At 39.8% G+C, this 24,722-nt stretch overlaps 1 protein-coding gene across 3 annotated transcripts in view; it reads right to left on the bottom strand.

Annotated features, from left to right (window-relative positions):
- The window catches only part of TGFBR3 (transforming growth factor beta receptor 3), a 246,451-nt gene that overhangs the window by 200,338 nt on the left and 21,391 nt on the right, over positions 1–24,722 (bottom strand). For all 3 annotated transcript variants that reach the window (XM_007480338.3, XM_007480340.3, XM_056815362.1), the window contains exon 2: positions 13,399–13,566. The gene's annotated coding sequence lies outside the window, so the exon portion shown is untranslated. The remainder of the gene's footprint in view (positions 1–13,398; positions 13,567–24,722) is intronic.

Below are 24,722 nucleotides of genomic sequence, written 5' to 3'. Positions count from 1 at the left end.
AACAAAGTCAATTACATTTGATTTTCCCTCAATGTTTGTTACTGTGTATAATGTTCTCCTGGTTCTGCTCACTTCGCTCTGCATCAGTTCATATAGATCTTTCCAGTTCCTATAGAAATCAAGCAGTTCATCATTCCTTATAGTGCTCACTGATGAGCTTTGAGAGAACAGCTTCATGGGAGCACTAGAAATAGTATCAAGAATGGGAGAAGAGCAGGATAAAGAGGAAAGAGTCCTGGATTTGGAATCAGAAAACCTGGATTTAAATTCTGGATCTGCTATTTATATGAGAGGTGTGACACAGAACCCGTCATCCTCTGAAATTCAGTTTGCTCATCTGTTGGATTTAGTGATCCCTAAGGCTGGTTTCCCTAGGATAGTGTTGTATGGTAGATCTCTGCAAACTCCATCCTCCACTGGACACTCTGGTAGGGTTCCTCTGACTAGAAGACAAGTAAATCTCTTTGAATAATCTCTTGGCCCAATATTTAAAGCCCTCTAAAATTTGTATCCCAGCTACCTCCTTTGGTATTTTTCACATGTTCCATTCCATGACTCCAGGCATTTTCACTGATTGTCTTCCATGCCAAGAGCTCTTGCCCTCCTCACATTTACCCCCAGACTTCCTTCAAGTGCACTTTCTATAGGAAGTCTTTCCCAATCCTTCTTATCTCCAATGCCTTCCCTGTTGATTATCTCTAATTTTCTCTAACTATAGCTTGTTGATATCTATTTCTTTGTATGTTGCCTCTTGCATTAAATCACAAGGTCCTTGAGGACAGGAATATCCTTTTGTCTTTCTCTAGATCCCCAGTGCTTTGCAAATTATTAATATTACATGCTATATTGATTATTAAAATTAACAAATGCTTCTTGTTATTGTTACCTTTCCAGTCTTATTTTATACTACGCCATGCTCACATTATTCAAGTCCACCTCCTCTCCAATCAGAGCATCCTACCTCCTTTGCCTGAAATGCCCTCCCATTTCCTCTCAACCTTCCAGAATTCCTACCTTACTTCACAGCACAATCGAGGTAACATCTCTCATGAGATCCTTCCTGTTCCTCTCATTTGAACTGTTTGACTCTTGAGATGACTTTGTACAGTTTTATCTAAAAATTGTATTTACTTGTATGTGTATTAGCTATACCCTCTCTGATAGAGTGTAAACTCCTTGAGGGCAGGCAACACCTTACACACTGTCCTACACACAGTAGGTCCTTAATGGAATTGAACTGAATTTCTTCAAGGAATGACCTGAATTCCCAATCCACCGCACCAGGGAAAACAAGAGAAGAAACAGTCATTTTCCTCTATTATAAAATACTCACATAAAATCCTCACTGCGGTGGTAATATGCAGGTGCGTTGAGTTTCATTTTCTACTTTATCCTCATAAAGTGTGGCAGGTGTCTTAGAACAGGAGAGCAAAATGCATCCTGTGTCACCCACTCCCACAGACAATAAACAATGAAGACATATTTCCTCTCCAGCACATGGATTAAATTGTGGGTACTGGGAGAATTGAGAGGCAGCTGCTTCAAAGACAACTAATTTTAAAGCACATTTCCAAAGGGGAAGTGGCTGGGCTCCCTCCCAGGAGATATTTGGAGGCTCAGAATTACATTTTTTTAACCCGTTCTTCCATTAGATGTCCAACTACCAGCCTGGCAAAGATGGGGAAACTATTAATATGTGGTATTCTAGCACCATTAGTCGAAGACAAACTCCTTAAGAGCAAGGATTGTACTTCCTCTTAACTGTGTATCCCCAGGACCTAGCACCATATACGTATGTGTAGTATGTAGTAGGCGTTTAATAAGTGCTTGTTGGATTGGATTTGTTTAGATTGGCTTGGACTGGAAAAGACCAAGTCTGGTTATGGGATTTCTTATCTTTTTCATGATAAAAAACACTAAAAGAAGGACCCCAACTCCAATATTAAGATCTTCACATGGACATGTTTATTTCCCAGATGATACCTTCTGTGATGCGGCAAGGTTAAGGAGGGTCTGGGACACTCGTGGATAAATTCTTTAATTAATTCATTAATTTTTAAAAAAGGTCTTTCAGTTAAGCATTCACTGAAAACTAACTAGGTGGTACAGCAGATGGAATATCAGACTTAAGAGTCCTGAAGATTTATGTTTAAATCTAGCATCAGACATATATGTCTACGTGACTCAGTTTGTTCATCTGTAAAATGGAGGTAATAATAGCATCTATCTCCTTTAGTTGCTATGAGGATCAAATGAGATAAAATATATGGAAAGTACTTTGCCAACCTTAAGTCACCATATAAATGCTGGGTTGTCCAGTCATTTCATTCATGTCGGACCCTTCATGACCCCATTTGGGATTTTCTTGGCAAAGATACTAGAGTGGTTTGCATTTTCTCCAGCTCATTTTACAGATGAGTAAACTGAGGCAAACAGAGTTAAGTGACTTACCCAAAGTCACACAGCCAGTAAGTGTCTGAGGCCAGATTTGTATTTTTGAATTTGATTTTGCAATTTGTAATTTGAATTTAATTATAAAGATAAGATCCTCCTGACTCCAGGCCAGGTGTTTTATTCCTTGTACCACCACCTAAATACAAGTTGCTAATCATTCAAAGAATCACAGAATTTGAGAGTTGGAAATGGCCTTAATTACCATCTCATCCAACCCCTACCTGAAAATATCCTCTCTATGACATACCCAACAAGACCAATTTTTTTTAACCCTTATTTTCCATCGTAGAATCAATACCAAGTTGGGATCCAAGGCAGAAGAGCAGTAAGGGCTAGACAATTGAGGTTCAGTGACTTGCCCGTGGTCACAAAGCCAGATAGAGTCTGAATCCAGATTTGAACCCAGGACCTCCCATCTCTAGGGCTGGTTCTCCATCCACTGAGCCACCTAAGCTGCCCCAACAAGGCCAATGTCTGCGGGAAGACTTCCAAGGGAAAAGAAAACCACCACAACTAAAGACAACCCATCGCATTTCTTAACAGCTCTAATTGTTAGCAAGTTGTTTTCCTCCACAATTTTAATACCTCCCCATGATGAGGAAAAGACAGAACTTCCAAGCAATGTTATTCAGTGAGCATCCATTGAGTTCCTACATCAAGACACCACGCTATTTGCTGAGATAGAACAGCTTGTGGTACAGTCAGGGGCATAAGGCATCTTCGCAAAGAAAGGAGACAAATGAGAATGGGCAAGTGTCTGAGGAGAGCCATCATAGTCATGATAAAAACTCATGCTTTAAGATTTGAGAAACATTTGGCATCTATTCTTCTATCCACCCTGGGAGGTAAATGTTATTTTTATTCCCACTTTAGAGATAAGGAAACTGAGTCACGGAAAGTTAAGCGGCTTCCTTGGGACCACACAGCCAGAAAAGATCGAAGGAAGAATCTGAAATGAGGTCCTACTCTAATGTTCTGGCTCCTACATGAAGCGCCTCCATAAAGCTAACCATGATCCTTCTACGAGAGCTTATCACATAGTGAACATCGAAATGAGTAGAACCAAAAGAACATCACACGCAGCTACTGATTTAATTCTTGAAGAACCAGTTGTGAATGTCACCTCCAAAGAGTGAACTGAAAGGTGGAAACATGAAAGACACCGTTTGTAGGAACTGGGCTGTCTCCGGATGATACTCTCCATGATGTGGAGACAGGTGAGGGCAGGAAAAGGCTGGGACATCTGTGGATAAATTCTATTAAAAATAAAACTTTTTTAAAAATTTAAGAGCTTTTCGCAGTTCTTCCACCTGTTACCTGGGTGACTTTGGGAAAGTTAATTAGCCTTTGTGGTTGGGCCTCAACTTCTTCATCTGTAAAATGGGGGCACTGGATTAGGTGGTCTCTTTCAGGACTAGATCAATATGTCCTCATATAATTTATCTTATATAATAAATGTATCTCATATGACAATCTTGTATCTTCACTCTTTTGTTAATGGAAGGAGAGCCCTGGAACTCAATAATTTTATATCTTAAAAGTGGAATTAGGAAAGGATGAATCAATTAGGTTATCATCAATTTAGGGATTTGCTTTAAATTTTTTAAAGAAAAATCCCCAGCACTTCCTGACTCTGCACAGGTAAATTTTCTTTTCTGGTGGGTCGCAGTTGAGTGTGCCAGAGAAATTAGGATCACTGATAAGAGGAAAGGTGATACAATGTAAGGAACATTGAATTTTGGAATCAAAGGTTTGAGGTTCAAATCCTGCCTCTGCTCTTTGCTCCCTTGGGCCAGTTACTCAACATGTCAGAGTCTTAGTATCCTTACCTGTCCAATGAAGGCCTAAAGGGCCTCTACTGCCCAGAATTGAGATTCTTTATTCCAAGAAAAATCATGCACTCCCCATTCCTTAATTTCCCAAGGTCTTGGCACTCCCAAGTATCCTTCCCCATGACTGGTTCTGAGGGCAAATACCACATCAGAGAGTAAAACTTTGCACTGCCTCCAAAATCCCAAAATGTGAGAGTTGCTCAGTGCCAGAAGATCTCTTCATATTAGATAACAGTTTTTTAAGATAGGCATGTCGACAACACAATACTTTAACTTGCTCCAAAATAATGTTGATGACTAAGCTACCACGAAAAAGAAAAAAGAAAACGTTAGGCATAAGGTTTTCATCTAAAATGGCCATTATTCCAAATGATTAATTCTACTAATCCAGAGGAGAGTTTTCTAATTTCCCTACCCTATGATTTTAACTCAAAAAGACGTTTTGGGAAGACACAGCGAAGGCCTGGGTCCCCTGGCTTCCACACACAGCATGTGTAACCCAACCTTTTAGCGATGAAACAACAATGTTGGCAGAAGCACACGTATTCCAATGGAAAAGATTATCACAGACCAGAGCCGGGGCCCGGCAATAACATCTCTAGCAAAAACATCAGAGCGGGTCTCTGTTCTTTTCCAGAGCTGATGCTCCAGCCGTCCCGGGCCAGTCAAAGCCAGGGGGTGTGGGGGGGAGAGGAAATAAGGTGTTATTCCAGATTTCTCGGTCCTATCTTCTATTTTCGTGGGCTAAGTTATGCAGGCATGTGAGGACACAGGAAAGCAAAGCAGAGCTTCAAGAAGGTGGTGGAAGGGCAGTCAGGAAGGGGCATTTTTTTTTCTTATAGCTATTTACTCGCAAGAGGACCCAAACCCAAGAGTCCTCGGCTGAGCTTCAACTTGCAGACAATCCTCTCTGATTACACTCCTTAACAGCACAGATGTCATTTGTTCCATTCATCCAATATCTGGTTCACCATCAACTGAGGAATAGCTGAACAAGTTGTGGTAGAAGGGGTCCAAAGGATTCACCAGACTGACAAAGGGGACCAGAATGGGGAAAAAAAAGATCAAGAACTTTTGTTCTAGTCCCTTCACTTTATAGCCAAGAAAGCTGAAGAAAAGAAAAGTCAATGGACTTGACCAAGGTCACAAAGGCAATAATAGGAGAGCCCAAATTTAAACCTCTACTCCATCTACCACTACACTGAGTAGCAGAATTTTTTGGTTTTCTCTTTGTTTAACTTTAGCTTCATTTTATCCTATCTACAACTTGTTTATAGATTGGTAGTTTATTTTATAGTTCATAGTTTGCCTGTTGGCAGCCTCATTAGACTGTGAGCTCCATGAGGGCAGAAGCTTTGCATTTGCATCCCTAACTCTTGGTATATCACAGGTAAACATTTGTTGATTTGACTTACTTTGGAGTTGGGTTTTTTAATTGTGATTTCAAAGGTTAAGAAAGAGAAGGTGAGAGGAGAGACAGACAGAGAGTCAGGGAGGAGAGGAGGGAGAAAGAAAGAAAGAAAGAAAGGAAGGAAGGAAGGAAGGAAGGAAGGAAGGAAGGAAGGAAGGAAGGAAGGAAGGAAGGAAGGAAGGAAGGAAGGAAGGAAGGAAGGAAGGAAGGAAGGAAGGAAGGAAGGAAGGAAGGAAGGAAGGAAGGAAGGAGAGATGGAGAGATGGAGAGAAAGAGGGAAGAAAGAGAGAGAGAAAGAGAGCCCCAGGGCCATCTTGCTGCCTACTCCTAAGAAATATTGCTTTTACTCTTGTAAGAAGAATTTACCTAAGCATAGCTGAGTAAGATGTCAGATTCTAATAATTTGACCAGATTTTAAAAAGGCTGTCAGAAAAATTAAAAGAGGGAGTGGAAGACAAGGATTGTGAATGACTACATTTCTAAGAGGTGATTTCCTATCTGGAAAAATCTTTCAGGAATACAGTTACAGGTAATATTTTGGGGAGAGAGAGAGAGAGAGAGAGAGAGAGAGAGAGAGAGAGAGAGAGAGAGAGAGAGAGAGAGAGAGAGAGAGAGAGAGAGAGAGAGAGAAGCAGCATGTACATCTGGGAAGGGAGAGAAAATACCCATCAGCCCTCTCCTCCATGTCACTGCTGACTGATATTCCCTGGCTGGAACACCGCCTAGAACACTTCAGAGCTACAGAGGACTGACTGCCCAGAGACCTGCCCTTCATGCTCCTCAGAATTCTGGGTTGGGAATAGGGGGCAGCACCCCCCCACACTCCCACCCCTAATATGATCAGGAGTTCCTAGAAAAATGCTAGTTGGAAAAAATAATGTCCTTTGAACATCCAGGGGTACAGTAGGCTCTGAAATCATTAAATTGTTTCTCAGACCCAAAAGTCTGAAAAGGAAAAGAATACTCAAAATTCCAGCATCCACCTTTCTGCTCCCTGTTCCCTTCAGTTCTCTCCCCTTCCCATCCTGCTCTGTAAACCCTAAAGCAATATAGTAATTATTCATCAACAGGCCTTTTTTAAGGGTCTACTGTGTAGATGGTCATCTATATTCACCCTGTGTGCTCAGCATGAGTGCATATGTATACATGTGTCCAGGTGCTTGTCTATAAACATACATATGTACATACATTACATACATGTGTGTATCGTGTACATTTATTTATATATCCTATGACTGGTCTATATATGATCTGGGCATTTACATATATATATATATATGATCTGGGCATTTACATACTTATATTACACATACATTTATATACAATTGTTTGTGTATCAATAAACATGTGTCTGTGTATGTATACACATGTGTCATATATACATGTGATTAAGATTGTCTGAAGTAAAATGCCTCCATTCATAAAGAATATAAAAAGGATTGTTATTGTTGAGTCTTGGTACTCTATCCACAGTGCTAGCTAGCCAGCACATAGTAGGTACTCACTCAATAAATGCTATTTGGATCATGTTTTTAAAACTACAAATTACAATCTCATAAGATAGATACTATAGGAGTTCCATTCATCTTGTAGATGAGAAAACTAAGACTCAGAAACTTATTCTGGGTCACACAGCCAGGAAGTAATAGAAGCAGGATTTGATTGAAGGGCTATCCATCAACTGGGGAATGGCTGACCAAGTGGCATGTGATGGTGATGGAATTCTATTGTGCTATAAGAAATGATAAGCAGGATGATTTCTGAAAAACCTGGGAAGACTGACATGAACTGATGCAGAGTGAAGTGAGCAGAACCAGGAGAACATTGTACACAGTAACAGCAATATTGTTTGATGTTCAACTATGAATGACAACTATTATCAGTGATACAATGATTCAAGACAATTCCAGATGAATCACGATGAAAAATACTACCCACCTCCAGAGAAATAACTGATAGACTGAATGCAGATCGAAAAATACTTTTTAAATTGTTCTTGACTTTTTGTCTGTGTTTTCTTTTGTGACATGGCTAATAGGGAAATATGTTTTGCATGACTGCATGTGTGTAATTTATATTAAATTGCTTGCTTTCTCAAGGAGGAGAGATGAGGAAAAGAGAGAGAATTTGGAGCTCAACATTTTTTTTAAATGTATATTAGAAAAAATTTACATATAACTGAGAAAAAGAAAAGAAAAGGGGAAAAAAGAAGAGGAATTTGAACCCAGGTATTCCTGCTTCCATTATCCTTGTCTACTCAGAACAGGGTGAAATCACTATGGCCCTGGGTAGTCAGGGAAAGATTCGTGGGGTTGTGGGGCTCAAGTTGGCTAATCTAAAAAGGGCAAAGAAGAAAAAAAACTCACCTAATCTTCCAAAGATGAGAATGAAAATCAAAGCATCCAGATTTAAAATAAAAGACCAACCCCTTCCCCAGAGGAAAGATTAAAGCAATCCCTCAGTGACCATAAGTGTGCTTTTGTCTGTCTATAAAACTATTCCCTGTGAATTCACTGGTACTCGCTCAGCTGTTCGTGGGCAGTAACCCAAAACAAAAATCTGATGCTTAGGAAAGACAGTTGCCTCAAAACAAAATTCTATCTAGTTCCTGTAGACAGCAGTTGAATTCTGGGATTCTATAAAAGGTATTATTTAGAGTTCTGTATTACTTAATGAGTTTTAATTCAGGACACAAAGAATGTCAAGGTCTTTGTCCAGCCATTCAAAATCCCTACCACTGGGGAGTTGGCATTACAGACAAAAACAAAGAACCCAGTGACCTTCTGGCTCCAGTATGGGTTTGACCGAAAGAAATCCCTGTCTTTTTCTTCCGCCTAGATCTTCTACCTGGAATTCTAGGTACATACATCAGAAAGGAAAAACAATGTGTTTGCTCAACCCGATGTGTTTAATGTGCGTGTGCAGGGTGCAAAAGGATACATCTGGGCACCAAAATGAGACAGTGGGATGAGAAAAGTGACCTTTTCATCCAGGGGGATGTGGCATCGATGGCTGCAACATGCATCCCAGACGTCTCTGACCCTGGCACAGCAGCCAAAAGCAAGCTTTCGATCTCCCCTGATTTCCCTGAATTCTTCCTGTGTACGTCTTTTTCCTGTTATTGGAAACTGAATCCTAATTAAATCTGGCAGGCTTCAGAAGCAGCAGGAAATTGTGTGTGTGTGTGTGTGTGTGTGTGTGTGTGTGTGTGATACTTTTTTAAGATACCTACTTCAGAAGCATTAATTAGTGGGGCTTTTTCTAGAACATAGAAAAACAAAAGACAATAAAAATCCATTTTTTAAAATTAGTCCGATTTTTGTTTTTAAAATTATTACTTGGCACAATAGATGGTAAACCAGCATTAGAATCAGAGAAACCAGGGGCACAGATGAGCCATGTGACCTTGGGCAAATCGCTTCACCTCCCAACGTTCCATGCCAGGTTCTAAGAAAGAGGTTTCTTGGCCAATTTTTTCTGTTGAAATCTATGGGTCCCCTTTCCAAATAACGCTTTCAAAGGCCTAAAATAAAATAAATATGACTACAAAGGAAACTAATTATATTGAAATAGGTAGTTATTGAAATATTTTTTAAAATTAAACATTTCATTTTAAGTAATAAATTTAAATTTTTATTACATTATTTAATATATCATATATATTTTTTTTGTTGTTATTGTTAAAAAAAAAACAAGTTTACAGACCTCACTGTCTCTAAAACCGAGTTGTAGCTCTTAAATCAGAGATCCAGGCCAGGGAAGCGGGGAGAAAAGTTTTAACAGCACCACAAGACTTGCAGCCACAAGAACCTTCTTTCAACTCTCCATCTAACCCGCCTTGTAAAGATTAGAGGATGGAGGGAAGGGTGTCAGCCAGGAGGGGCTGGGGAGTATTTTCCCACTTGGGAGGCCCTCATGAAAATCCAAGGTCCTTGGGCGCACACCATTCCTCCCCACCCCTCCTCTCTCTTCCCAGAATGCTCTTCAAGCCATCAAGGATGAGGGGCAGGTGAGGAAAGGCTCAGTAAAAATAAAGCAGCCAGCAGCCATGGGAGGGGGCCTGCTGCCCCCTGCCTCGCTGATCCCTCACCACAGGCTCGAGAGGAAATGTTTTGCCAGCTACCCTGGGCAGCAAGGCCACAGGGCTGGAACAAGTCGGGCACTCTTCTTGGGACTGAGGCAGACTCTGTCCGGCTCTGCTCTGCTCTGCTGCAGCTCTGATCTGAAGCCTTGGCTCCCCCAGGAGACCCCTGTAAGACTACTTTCCATTGTGCCTAAGATCCACTGGCTTCAGAGGAAGGACTAATATAAATAACTCCCCAAATCACAAGACCCACCAGAGGGGGAGGATTTGGCTCCAGTTTATTTTCTTCCAAAACAAAACAAAATTGGTGTTTAACCAGCTGAGCTCAAGTTGACTGGGGGGAGAGGGGGTGGGAGAGGGCATTGATAAAGGCACTCATGCCATCCCTGGCAGGCAAGAGCCTTTTATAGCTCCCACTGGCTGTACCACCAAATCCAGCCTTCTTCAGGCTAGACATAAAGCCTTAACCGAGGTAGGTGGTACAGAGCAATAGAAAGCGGGTTGGGGGGTTAGGGGAAGATCATGAGAGTCGTCCTAACTCCGCTTCTGTGATGTTAGTTTATCAACAAGAATTTATTAAATACCTACTGGGGACAGCTGGGTGGTTCAGTGGATAGAGAGCCAGACCTAGAGATGGGAGATCCTAGATTCAAATTTGGCCCCATACACTTTCTAACTAGGTGACCCTGGGCAAGTCACTTAACCCCCATTGCCTAGTTCTTCTGCCTTGGGAACAAACACACAGTACTGATTCTAAGACAGAAGGTTAGGGTTTAAAAAAAACACCCACTATGTGCCAGGCTCTATGCTTAGCAATAGAGATAACAAGGAAAGGCAAAAACCTGTCCTTGATCTCAAGGATCTCACAGAATTCAAGAGTCGGAAGGGACCTCAGCAGCCATCCCAAGCCATACCCCAAAGGGGTCCCAACTCTAATATACTAACCAGTAGTCATCCAGGCTCTCCAGTGAGGGACAATGAGGGCAAGCACTTCAAAATGCTTTATTCTTTCATTCTTTCCTTCCTTTGATCACATCTCAAGGCAGTCTACTGTACTTCTGAATGGCTCTAACTGTCAGAGTATTTTTCAAGCCTCAATTTCCCTCTTTGTAACTTTCACCAAATGGAACTAAACAGAAGAGTTTAGCTTAGAGCTCGGGGTCCTCAGGCATGAAATTATGAGGATGGGCCAGATGATCTTGAAGGTTCCTTCCACGTTTATATCTTCAGTCCAATTCCAGGTTGGTTCTATTACCTGTGCCTTTGGGGAAATTACTTTACCTCTCTGGGAATCAGTTTCCTCCTCTGTACAATGTGAAGTTAGAAGCAGATGGTGTCTGAGGTCCTTTCTTGGTCCGAAAACTATGAATTTTCCTGGCCCTGTGCCCTCATACCAACACTACGGTGAAGTCCAAGTCAGGTTGGTATGTGGATCCTAACCTATTACATAGATTCTCACCTCATCAATGGCCATTTCCTTCACATAAAATGTTTCCCCCATCACAGAATCATACAGATAAGCAGTGGGTTTTCCATGACACAACACAGCCCTCTCCCTAACTCCTCGAATCCCCTTTATCCTTCAAGCTAGAACGTCAGCCCCACCATTCCCATGAAGTCTCGGCTGGCTACCCCAGTTCACAGCAGCTTTCTCTTCCTCTAATCAGCTCTTTGGCTCTTTATATTCTTCCTTGTACGGCACATTGCAGCTCCCTAACCAGACTAGGAATCCCTTCAGGGTAGGAGTAGTTTCTCAAAATTTCTTGATCTCTTGTATAACCCAGATTGAACTGCTTGTCAGCTCCAGGAGCAGAGAGGGAAGAAGGGAGGGAGACCACGTGGATCCTATAACTTCAGAAACCTTATGTGGAAATGTGTTATTCATATTTTTTAAGTTAATTAATTAATTTTTTTAAATGTCTTGATCTCACAGGATCTCGGCCACGGAAAAGATCTTACTGGCCATCTCGTTCAAGCCATATCTGAAAAGGAATCCTTTCTTCAACATATCATCCAGTCTTTGTTCAAAGACCGCCAGTGACAGTGATGGAGAACTCCTTGACTCCCAGAGCAGTGCATTCTGCTTTGGGATCACTCTAATTCATTCTCACTAAAGCTGACAAAGTTTTGGTTTTTTATTTTAAATTTTCCTAAGTGAAACATAAGTCAGACCACGTCCCTGAGATGTAGAAACTCCTCTCCTGGGTATTTCAAACCATTTATAACCAGGTTACAACCTATGCTTTCCATCTTGTTGCAAATTATTCCCCTTTACCCACCATACACTTGAATCATGTTGGCCTCCTTACTGTTCCTCATATGTGTCAATCAACTCACCATCTCCATGCCTTTGCACTAATTGTTCCCTATTCCTGGAATGCATTTCTCCACCCTTGTTCTCCTTCACCTCTGCCCCCTTGAAACTCAAAATTCAAAAATCAGTTTCATTCAAGACTCAACACAAGGAGGAACTTTGGTGACTCAATGGATAGAGAGCCAGGCCCAGAGACGGGAGGTCCTGGGTTCAAATTTGACTTCAGACACTTCCTAGCTGTGTGACCCTGGGCAAGTCACTTGACCCCCATTGCCTAGCCCTTATTGATTTTCTGCCTTCGAACCAATACACAGTATTGATTCTAAGATGGAAGGTAAGGGTCATTTTTTTAAACCCTTACCTACAGGTATGTATGTATGTATGTATGTATATATATATATATATATATATATATATATAGAGAGAGAGAGAGAGAGAGAGAGAGAGAGAGAGAGAGAGAGCGCCTGTATAACCTATGTAATTCTGCCTCCCCAGATAGAACATAAGGACCACAAGGGGAAGGACCATCTCATTCTGTTGTTGTGACTGGCATGTAGAGTGCACTTAATGAATGAATGCTTATGGGGTAACCAGTTGACTGCCAACAAGAGAGAACAGAATAGGTAGCATATGAGACTGTCTTTGAAGGAAGTGTAGGAACTGAAAAGTCAAAAAGGAGGTTGATCACTCTTAATTAAGAGCAGCTTTAAGGTTCCTGCTGGATTGGAGAATTAGAGCTAGAAGGGATCCCAGAATTTACCCATGATGAATTAAAGGTGAAGAAACTGAGTCCCAGTGAGATTAAGTAATTTACTCAATCAACACAAGAAATAAGCATCAGAGAGGAGACTTAAACCCAGATCCATGGTCCCATGTTACCCTCCCATTGAGTCATCAAATGAAACTGTCCATCGTTGGTAACAGAGAAGAGAGCGAGGAGCTCCTATTCACAGAGTAGCAAGGAATGTGTGTGTATCTTAAGACAGATTTTCAATAAGATCTCTTAATAGGCTGGCATTCTGCTCCTCCATCTCATCACCTATCTGGTTCCTGCTATCTCTGGTCCTCACTCAGGTTATATTTACAGATCAGCATTTGGCAAGGTTGTTCCCTTAAGTCTACTAAAATGTAGACTCCTTGAGGACCAAGATTGTCTCTTTTCTCATCTTTCTCCAGTTCCTAAGACAGAGTCTCACACAGAGCAGGTTGGTTGAATTGAAGTGAATTCTAAAACAAAGTGATTTGGATACAACTTCAAAAGAAGACAACAAACGTGGGAGTTACATGGGCCAAATTGACCTACCTGCAGTCGCCAAACACCAACTTATCAATGCCAACATGGTGACCATCCACTGAGAAGCCATTTTGTTCTCTTGGTGAAGCCCAGAGTCTTCCCCGGTCAGTTTGTCACAGGCTGCTTTTGCAAATCAGAAGAGGCTTTGAAATCACCTCTTCCCAACTCTTCAACTGCCTGTGAAAATAAACATAAATTTTAACTTGAATCCTTCCCTGAAAAACACCCTTTCCTTTGAAAAATCAAGGCAAGGTGAAACGAAGGTATTTCCAAAATACACAAGCCAAATGTTTGGGGTTTTTTTTTTATTTTATGAGTTGGTTAAAAAAGGAACATTTTGTCCATTAACTCATGCTTATTTTTTTTCCTTCTCCAGGCCCCATCTTCAGTATGCCTGACTCCATCCTTATCAGGCTCTATGAAGCAACTGTTCTTAAATTTTGTACATATAAGTATTTGTTTATAGTAGGGAACCCAATGGAAGAACTGTATGAACTAATAAAGAGCTGAAGTAATCAGAACCAAGATGATACAAAAGAGGTTCTTCATTTTACAGGAGGATTTTTACCATCAGTTTCCTTCAAATAGCCTAAGCCTTTTCCACGGAAAATAATTTTATTTACAAACAAGACTCCTGGAACATATACATTACTTGAGAGTCAAATAAAGTGACATATTTATTTCATATCCTCTGGTACAGTAGGAGCTTGATTGCTCACCATTCCCATCCACTTCTAGTCCAAAGTCACTGGTCCAAAACCTCTGATCCAAAAGCCACAGTGTTGCCTTGCCCAACACCCACTCACCCAAGTTGCCATTTAACATGTATAAAACTCTGCTACCATTTTTAATTAAGCTCCTATCCTTTTTTCTTAATGTTACCAACAAGTTTTTGAGTATTATGTGTATAAATGGAGATTTTGAATCCTAGACTTCAATCCCCAGAAGTCCTGGGTATTTCCCAGAATTCCCTACAATCTAACCTGAGTCTGTCCACGTAGGTGAGATCACAATTGGTATTTAACTGGCAGTAACGCCTACCATGCTTTCTTCAATTTTAATGATGTACGAAGTTAATGGTAAGTTAAGCGCTGGGATTCTGAATTGGCTAATCAGCCATGGGCACATGGTTTTTATTTTGTATCTTCTTTATTCCTTGATTTTTAATAATCCTTAATAAACCTCATAAAATATAATAGTTTTATTACTAGAGATATAATTTAAATTTTACATATGTCCCACATATCCTGTGGTTTTTAGTGCTCTATTTTGCATGAAGTGATGCTTTTTGGAAATGCATATATCATTATATATAGCAGAAAGGCCTCTACCTCTAATATATCAGTGGTATAAATATTCCCTCTGACACTGCCACTGAGAAAAAATTATACTAGCTACATATGTCCTTCAAAATCAAGAAAAAGTTGTTAGCTTGAAAGAGTCACTTTTAGACCAAAATCTACTGATGAAAAACGAAAGAAAAAAATAAAAGAAATAGAAATATTTTTAAAGAATGAAAGAAATTAGGATAGAAAAAGAGAAGACTGATACATATCCTCCACTAAATTTCAGCAAATTATGGTTTTAATTTTTGTAATCAATGAAAATGTATTTCATGCTAGTCATAGACATAAGACCAAGAATCACGCTTGAAGATATTTTAGCTCCTCTCCCTAGAGGCTGACCCTTAGAAAGGCTGCAGAGATCAAGCTATAACCCACATCGAAAGGCCAAACACATCTCACAAGGACTTCAAATATGAGGAATAACTTGTTCTCTTCAGGCCCTGCGGCACCAGCGACCTCAAAGACAGGAGTTGAAATGACATCTGGCTGGAGTAATTGCTCGAGAGATCCCTAAGCTAACAGATGTGTAGATAGTCCTTTAAATTCAGCTTTTTTTTCCATTTTGCTATACTTTTACTAAAAGTGGAGATAATTCCCTTAAAATTTAAGTGATTATTGTAAAGTATAAGATCTTTGAAATCACTTTAAAGCCTCTATGGATAATCTATTCACAGCAATCCACTGTAGCTAATGTGGAATCGGGGACAGAAGTCTCAATTCTATGTGGTTTCCAAGATGACAATGTCTTTAACAATCTGAAAAAGTCATTGACTTGGTATCATAGAGATCACAGAGAACAGAACAGTCTCCTGAAATGGCAAGGTGCCTAAATGGAACACCATCCCAGAGATGCTGATGATCAGTGCTGGAGTGGAATATTCAATTTCACCCTGGAATCTCAAGAAGAACTAGAAGGCAATCATTGAGACCATGGCAACTCCAACCAAGGAAACTGGATGTGACATCTATGCATTACATTTTTTTAAACCCTTACTTTCCATCAATACTGTGTATTAGTTCTAAGACAGAAGCATGGTAAGGCTAGGCAATGGGAGCAAAGTGACTTGCCTAGGGTCACACAAGTAGAAAGTGTCTGAGGCTAGATTTGAACCCAGGACCTCCCATCTTCTAAGTCTGGATCTCAAGCCACTGAGTCATCTAGATGCCCCGCTATATGAATGACATCTGGTTTATGGAACATAACTTTGTTATATACATAAAGACATAAACAACTGTTACATACACACCTGTCTTTCTTCTTTCTGGGGTAGCTGACTGAAGAATGAGCTGTAGGTCAGAGTTCTTTTTTTCTCTCTCCAGACACAGCCCAATCAGTGTGTATTATGGACAATGAGAATAGTTAGCATTTCTACAGTGCTTTTAGATATGCAAAGAACTTTATAAATATCACATTTTATCCTCACAACTCTGAGAGGTAGGTGCTATTATTATCCCCATTTTACATATGAAGAAACTGAGGCAGACAGATTAAGTAACTTGCCTAGGATCACACAACTAGTAAATGTTTGAGGCTACATTTGAACTCGGGTCTTTCTGATTCCAGAGTCAGTGCTATATTCACTAGGTCAAAACTTTCTATTGTTCCAACCTCAAGCCTAGTTAGAGACCTTTGGGGTCTCAGTTGTCCCTTTTCCTAGGCTGATACTTTTCAAAGTTGGATATCTCGAGGCACAATTCAATTTAATCCTCATATTGCATTTATATGGATGGGTGGACCTTGGAATTTAATATTAAAGAGTAGATTCTGCTTTCACAAGATATTATGGCACATATGCAAGCCTGTATTGGCAAAAATTTCTTCAAGGTTTTATATGTGGATATTCATTAAAATGTCCACAGTGTACCCAAGAAATCTGGATATGTATGATTTATTGGCGGTGTCAGTGCATTAAAACACTCTTTCTCTACGATCTTAAGGATTTAAGAAGTTTTTTCCAAGCTAAAAATGGAGGCATGCTTTTATTTAGGTATTCTAGAGGTTCCCCAACCCACTCTAGGCATTTGGAATAAGTAGGGCCACTTTACGGATTTAAACAGATATTTTAAATCACCAAGTACACACTATTGGCCCATTGCCAGTCTTCGCAACAGTTAGGACATTGAAACAGAAACTGTATCTTAATTTTCTCCAGATCATTCAAAAGGAAAAAATAAAACCTCCACTTGCAAAAAGTCACGAACATCTATAAAAATGTGCTTGATAATATCTCGGAGCGATCAATTCCATATGAGATATCACAGTTATTGATTTATGATCATACATGGCTTATGGTCACATAAAACCAAAACAGCTTTTCTTGTCTTGTGGAGACAGCAGCACAGTTATGAAGAATTTTTTAAACCCTCACCTTCCATCTTAAATAAATACTGTGTATTGGTTCCAAGGCAGAAGAGTGGTAAGAGCTAGGCAATGGGGGTTAAGTGACTTGCCCAGGGTGACACAGCTAGAAAGTATCTGAGGTCAAATTTGAACCTAGGACCTCCTATCTCTAGGCCTGGCTCTCAATCCACTAAGCCACCCAGCTGCCCCCTTATAAAGAATTTTGGTGACAAGCCTTACTTAGCTTCCCCAAAACCATTCTAACAATAACAACCCAATCCTCCTTATAACTGACTATAGTTAGAATGGTCTAGTAGAAACAGAACTGGAATTACGACTTAGGACTTCAAGTGCCATCACTTCTGGTCAAGTCAAACCAAGTCAACAAGCATTTATTAAGCACCTACTATTTGCCAAGACATGTTTTTTTTTTCTATTTTACCATGCCCTTAATAAAAGTGTAGGTAATATTTGAAAATATAAGCAAATCACAAGATCTTTGAAATTAATTAATTAAGGGTCCTTATCAGTAACAAGCTAACTAGGATAGCCAAAGGGCTAAATGTTGGGATACAAGGAAAAGTAAAAAAAAAAACAGTCCCTATCCTTAAGAAGCTCATCATCTAATGGTAGAAGCAATATGAAAATGATCATGGCAACCAAGATGAATTCAGCATCAATTGGAGATAACAAATCATCTAACCACTCTTTACTTTCTTCACTTGTAAGATGAAAGAAATATTCCTTGCCCTATAAATAAGTGATCATGCTACCAACCCTCAGCAAAATTCTTAAACAGATTATTAAATGAATGATTTGTCTGCACTCAGAAAGGAAAACAGGAACCATTAGGAGTCACCATATGGTCACCCAGAACAAATCAGGAGATCCCCATCTCATTTCCTTTTCTGAAAAAGTAATTAAACTATTAGATCAGGAAAATATCATAAACATAATAAGAGCACTGTTTCTACCATCAGAGGGCTGGGCTCCAAATGCCCCTATCTGACACTTACTACCCATGTGTCTTTGGGTTAAACGCTGAACCTCACCTTCAGTTTCATCATCTGTAAAATGGAGTTGACCTAGATTTTCTCTGAAGATCCTTTCTACTTCTACCCCTATGACATGATGATGGTCGATTTCTCTCATCCCATCTTGTGGACAACAGCTATATGGAATTATTGCAGATTAAATGACCAGATTCAGAGTCTTCATAAACAAACAGGTCAAGGTCAATGATATAGATCAGAACCTGTTCCATGTCTTCTCTTCTTTCTCACTTCAATCATGTTCTTCCATAAATCCTCCCCAGTTCCCCATGCAGCTCTCTTAGGTCTCTGTTTCAAAAGACTGCTGATCAGCATACATGAAGAGTTTCAATACTACTGAAATCCCATGTTCAAGCAAAAAAGGGGGCAGAAAGAGGGGAATATCAGAGAGAGAGACAGAGAGAGAGAGACAGAGAGAGAGAGACAGAGAGACAGAGAGACAGAGAGACAGAGAGACAGAGAGAGACAGAGAGAGAGAGAGACAGAGAGAGAGAGAGAGAGAGAGAGACAGAGAGAGAGAGGGAGGGAGGGAGAGAGAGAGAGAGGGAAAAAGGGAGGGGGAGAAAGGGGGGAGGGAGGAAGAGAGGAAGAGAGAGAGAGGGAGGAAAGGGGAGAGAGAGAGAGAGAGAGAGAGAGAGAGAGAGAGAGAGAGAGAGAGAGAGAGAGACACAGAGAGAGAGAGACAGAGAGAGAGAGAGATTTGCTACCAACAGAATTTTACTTCATTGTTGTCCTTTATACATGAAGAAGACCAGAATGTCATCATTGTCACTATTGATGATTTCTTTTAACTCACAAAAAAGTTTTATAGGGCATATAACATGACCCAAAATGACTAGACTGCAGATGATCAATCGATCAACAAATATTCATTAAAAGGCACAAAGAATGAAACAATCCCTATTTGAATTGACTGTCATCGCTTCTAAGCCTTTTGGCTAAGAGCAAGTGTTGAATTGACTGTACGTTCAAATGGGGGAGACTAGATTCTAGACAAAGAATTCAGACACAAAATACTTGTAAGGGAGGGCACCAAGAGTTGGGGGATCAGGTTTTATGTATAAGAGAAAGGCATTACAGGGCATCTATGGATTCCTCCATTGTATCATATCGGCTCACACAGTTGGTTTGACTCATTGGTTGGCCTAGCCTCAATCCAGAGACTTACCCCAGGTCTGAACTAAACACTGGAAATGAAAGGCAAAGCATTCCATTAAAAATACAGACTTGCAAATTGCTGACAAGAATATTGGCCAATTATTAAAATGCGGCAATTGCAAATATAATAGAGCCAAATTAAACAAGGGTGATGCCCAAAGGCAAACCACAATGAGTTTGCACCAGATCTTAAAACATCACGGGGGAAGTCAAAGACAAGTTGGGACTCCAGGTTGCTGTTCTAACAAGGAGAGTTTTTTTAGTTTCTCAAAAGCCCCTCTACAATAAACTACATTCAACAATAAAATAAATTGCTGGAGGCTTGGGCCTGACCTTCCCAATATGGTGACTGTGTCAAGGGGGAGAGCAGAACAAGGAGGCCAGATCTGCCCTTTGGGGCTCTCCTTCATTTCAAGAAATAGTTTTGGCAGAAACTGGGAAGTAATGAAATCACCCAAGAAGGGCCAATTCCTACCTGACTTGGGGTTCTCGCCCCTAATGGAAAGAGATACTTGGAGATCTTGGGGACAGTTTCCACAAGAGCTTAAGTTGTGGTTTTTGAAGTGAAACCTAAGAAAATGTAAACCAGCCTTTCTGACCTGATCAGAGCTGATCATGAATAAAGCAATATGATATAGTAGATAAACAGTAGACTTGAAGTCAGGAAGACCAGGGTTCAAATCCAGTCACTCAGACACTAGCTGTGTGAGCATAGACAAGTTACTCAAACTCTTTCTGTTTCGGTGTCTTTATCTATAAAATGCAAAGATTGGACTTAATGATCTCTAAGTTACTTCTAACTTTAGGTCTAGGAGTCAGTGAGATAGAACAGTGGATAGAATGTTGGATTTGTTAGGAAGACCTGAATTCAAATCCCAACTTAGACACTCACTGGCTATGTGACTCTGGGTAAATCACTTATTTTCTGTTTGTCTCATTTTCCTCCATTGGAATTTCTAAAAATATATCCAAATCCAAATCACTACAGTAATATAAATGAAAAGACCACTAAAATGAAATTCAGCTCAGAGTAAATGTGAGGACCAGTATTGATCCTGGAGAAGAGGTCATATAATATACCACCTTCCTTTCAGTGGAGATATAGATGACTACAGAGGTCAAATTTTCAATTTTTCCTTGTTAAAAAGTAGTGTTCTGGGAGGAAGTGTAGTTAGTAGAAAGATGGCCTCAGAGTCAAGAAGACCTAAGTTTGAGATCTGTGCTGACACATACTGGCTGTGACACAACTCATTTAATCTCTCAGTGCTCACAAGCAACTAGGTCCCATGAAAACAATACACAAACAGATGGACAGTTGGATGAATAAACAAATCAATAATGGATACATGAATAGGGAGATAGATCAACAGAGAGGACAGGTTGACAAGTAGATAAACAATTAAACTTACACATAGATATGGAGATAGATAGATAGATGGATGGATGGATGGATGGATGGATAGATAGATAGATAGATAGATAGATAGATAGATAGATAGATAGATAGATAGATGGATAGATAGATAGATGGATAGATAGGTGGATAGATAGGTGGATAGATAGATGGATGGATGGATGGATAGATAGATAGATAGATAGATAGATAGATAGATAGATAGATAGATAGATGGATAGATAGGTGGATAGATAGGTGGATAGATAGGTGGATGGATAGATGGATAGATAGATAGATAGATAGATAGATAGATAGATAGATAGATAGATAGATAGATAGGTGGATAGATAGGTGGATGGATAGATGGATAGATAGATAGATAGATAGATAGATAGATAGATAGATAGATAGATAGATAGATAGATAGATGGATAGATAGGTGGATAGATAGGTGGATGGATAGATGGATAGATAGATAGATAGATAGATAGATAGATAGATAGATAGATAGATAGAGATAGGGATAGTTCATTTCTAACATGGGAAGTATTGCAAATAAATCCAAAATGACTGCAATATAAAAACAAAGGACATCACTAACATTTATTTAGTGAATAAATATCTTTTGAAAGAAATTGTATATTAGGCATCTAGGGAGCAGCATAATGTACAAAGATCTGACTTGGAATCAGTATAAAACCGAGTTCAAATCTTACTTGAGACACTTAGTAACTGAATGACCCTGTACGAGACTCGTAATGTCTCTCAGCCTCATTTCCCTCAAATCAGAAGACGGAGATAAGAAGAGCACCTCTCTTCCAGAGTTGTTGCAAGATCCAAACACATACAGGGCTTTGAAAATCTTGAAGTACAATCGAAATGTAAACTGTCATCATTACTGATTGCATATTTCAAGCAAATGTGCAATTTGTGATTGTAAGACAAAAACACAGAGTTAGCCTCTCTCCTCTCAGAGTGCACCTGCCATCTGCCCTCAGATCTGTGAATTGGCTGGTCCTCTGAGCTATCCACTGGAGGTCACTGAACAAAGGACAAAGGGTAAAGACCAGAATCAGCTCAAATCTTTTGCCCAAAATCACTCCTTAAATCATCCTGCATTAGACCAGTTTATAATGTCAGTAATGGATTGAGAAAGGTATTCTCTGGACCAAAGACAGGTCTTAAAATAGCAAATCTGTCTTTCTCAATCCTGAGGGGGGATAAATTGAGCTTATATAAAACTGATTTCTGACAATAGCCTCATCCAAGAGCCAATAAAATAAAATTATGAAATTCCCAATAGCTTACACCTGTAGTCACTAGAAAACTCAAAGCAAGACCACAATAAGCTTCCAGCCTAAAGAATTCCAGATTCAAAAGATTGACTAGTAACGATGGCATAAACATGATTTGTTAGACATGGCACCCTTTTCTCTTAGAATCATATAATCTTAAATTTTAAAGGAACCTCTAATGTGATGATCATTCATCTTTTTAAAGTTAAAGAGGACCCCCTTGGGCAATCTGGGAAAGTCAATGAGCCCACTTTTCAGAAAAATATCCTGTTGCCTACATGGATAGATGCAATGGAAAGAAATATAAAATTTCAGTTAAAGGTTAGTGAAAAATAAAGATGTATTCTTTTCCACTCCATATCACATACACACAGTCCTCAAGGAAATCAATGACAGACAGAAAGTTCCCACATACACAAAAATACTTCTAGCAGCATGTTTTATGATTAGAAAGACCTAGAACCAATTGGGCAAAAGTTGAACAAATTATGGCATATGAGTGAAATGTGAACATGATTATGCAATATATAGGGACTAAACCTATTATTTAATTGGTAAAAGAAGCTACCAGATGAGGAAACTCCTTCTTATCAATGTAGAGTTCTAGTCTTAGAGAGTTGCCTACAACACCAAGAAGTGACTTGCCCAGGGTCACATAGCCAGAGGATATCAGAGGCAGGACCTGAACTCAGGCATACCATCCTGACAGCAGGCTTGCTTTTTATATGCTATACCACATTGTCTCTTGGAGTAAAAGTGTAAAATTTAAATTAATATCCAATAACTCCAAGTATTATGCTTTATAAAGTTTATTAATAATCACAAAGTAGAAGAAAGAAAAAGAACAAAAGTAAAAACCTGAGTAAAATTCTCCTGCCTCTCACCTCACCTCACCCCACCTCCACAGCCACGTTTCTGGGAGAAGAGAGTGAGGGCGAAGCTACACAAAACGTATATCTTCCCTACTAGATACATAACTGGGATGCTGGGAAAGAGAGTCCCTGGGGAGCAAAATCTTAATGATACAAACGTTATCAGTGAAAAATGTCAAATTTGAAGAATACAGCAAATTTGAGGAGATTTATATGATCTAATTTCTTGTTCAGTCTTTTCAGTCAAGCCTGATTTCTCATAATCCCATTTAGGGTTTTCTTGGCAAAGATATTGGAGTGGTTTGTCATTTCCTTTTCCAGGTCATTTTACAGATGAGGAAACTGAGGCAAAGAGGGTTAAGTGACTTGCCACAGTCACATAGTAAGTGTCTGAAGTTGTATTTGAACTCAGGAAGATGAGTGTTCTATCCACAGTGCCACCTAGCTGCCTACACCTGGTCCATTATACGTGCTTAATAAACTCTTATTAACTGACTAACTGATAACAATCAAGGAAGTGGATGGATGATTATTGTGAAGACGCCTTCGTAATCTCCTGTGGTTTAATGTCCTTTGAAAGTACAAAGCTCCAGATTAAGCCTGTGCATCATCATAACTAAGACTGAAGCAGTTCCTTAGTAGAACAAAACTAATTTGAAGATCCTAAGGCCCCCATAAGTCTCTCTGAGCTCTAGAATTCCATGATGCTGCAGCTCAGACCACACTGGGAGTGCCAAAGATTAAAAACCAAAGCCCAGTCTTATATTCTACTGGCACACCTTGAGATCTTCCATTAGGACAGGCTTATTGAATGGGATTTTTTAGCAGGCTGGCATTGTCTCATTTTCTCATCCAAATGAAAGCTAGATGATGAAATAAACCTAGAATCTACATAGGGTTAAACAAAAGTGGGCAAGAGAATTCTTCTGATGATGGTTGCTCGATTTGTTATTCTGGGGATTTAGCAAAGAGGCAGGATGGATGGCATCAATCTGTCCTTTGGCAGTCTGTAAAAAGGGCAGTCCTGAATGGACAACAGATACAAGCATGGGCTTGATGACATCTGGATGCCCTTCAGGACTGCCTACTGGCATCCTGGCAATCACAATTAGGCTCAAACCAAATCTACAGTAAGGTAAATGTACCCATTTTTCAATCCATTTTTGAAAGAAATTCATTCTTCTCCTCTCTCTTGCTCACTATATTCCAAGGGAGAATAAGAACCATTTCTTGCTTACCCTTTTCTTCACGTACAGTAATGGGGTACAAAGTTCCTCCAACCTTGTTGGCTGAAAGTTGTTCAGTCATTCAGTCTTGCCCTTCTCTCCAACTATCTCCTGAGGTCTGTCCTAGCTCGTGTTCAATTCTTCCATCTCATCCTCTACAGTCCCTTCTCTTTTTGCCTTCAATCTTTCCCAACATACAGATCTTTTCCCAGGAATCCTGTCTTCTCATTATGTGGCCAAATATTGGGTTATAAAGTTACTCCGACCTTCTTGGCCAAAAAACTCATCTCAATTTAATTCATTGCCAACTGGACATTCTTCAAAAATGCTCCAAGTTCCTATAACCATTGATAGATTTAGTGCTGAAGGGTCATCTGATCTAATCCCCTCATTTCCCAGATGAGAAAACAGGAAAGTTCAGCATCGCCCACAATTACACATTGAAGTAAGTGGCAGATTGGGAGTTGAACTCAGGTCCTCAGACTCCAAAGTCAGCACTAAAACCCAGACTTCTGGACACCCATTTTAAGACTCTTTCCACTAGATTACTTAGTCAAAATGAAAAGGAATTGCACAAACTCTACCTCCAAAAACTAGTTTGGGGGCAATGATCTCTAAAAATACATGTTGCCATGAAAAAAATGGCA

This window comes from Monodelphis domestica, chromosome 2 (genome assembly GCF_027887165.1).
Source record: "Monodelphis domestica isolate mMonDom1 chromosome 2, mMonDom1.pri, whole genome shotgun sequence".
Lineage (NCBI taxonomy): Eukaryota > Metazoa > Chordata > Mammalia > Didelphimorphia > Didelphidae > Monodelphis > Monodelphis domestica.
This window is presented reverse-complemented; position numbering and strand designations above follow the sequence as displayed.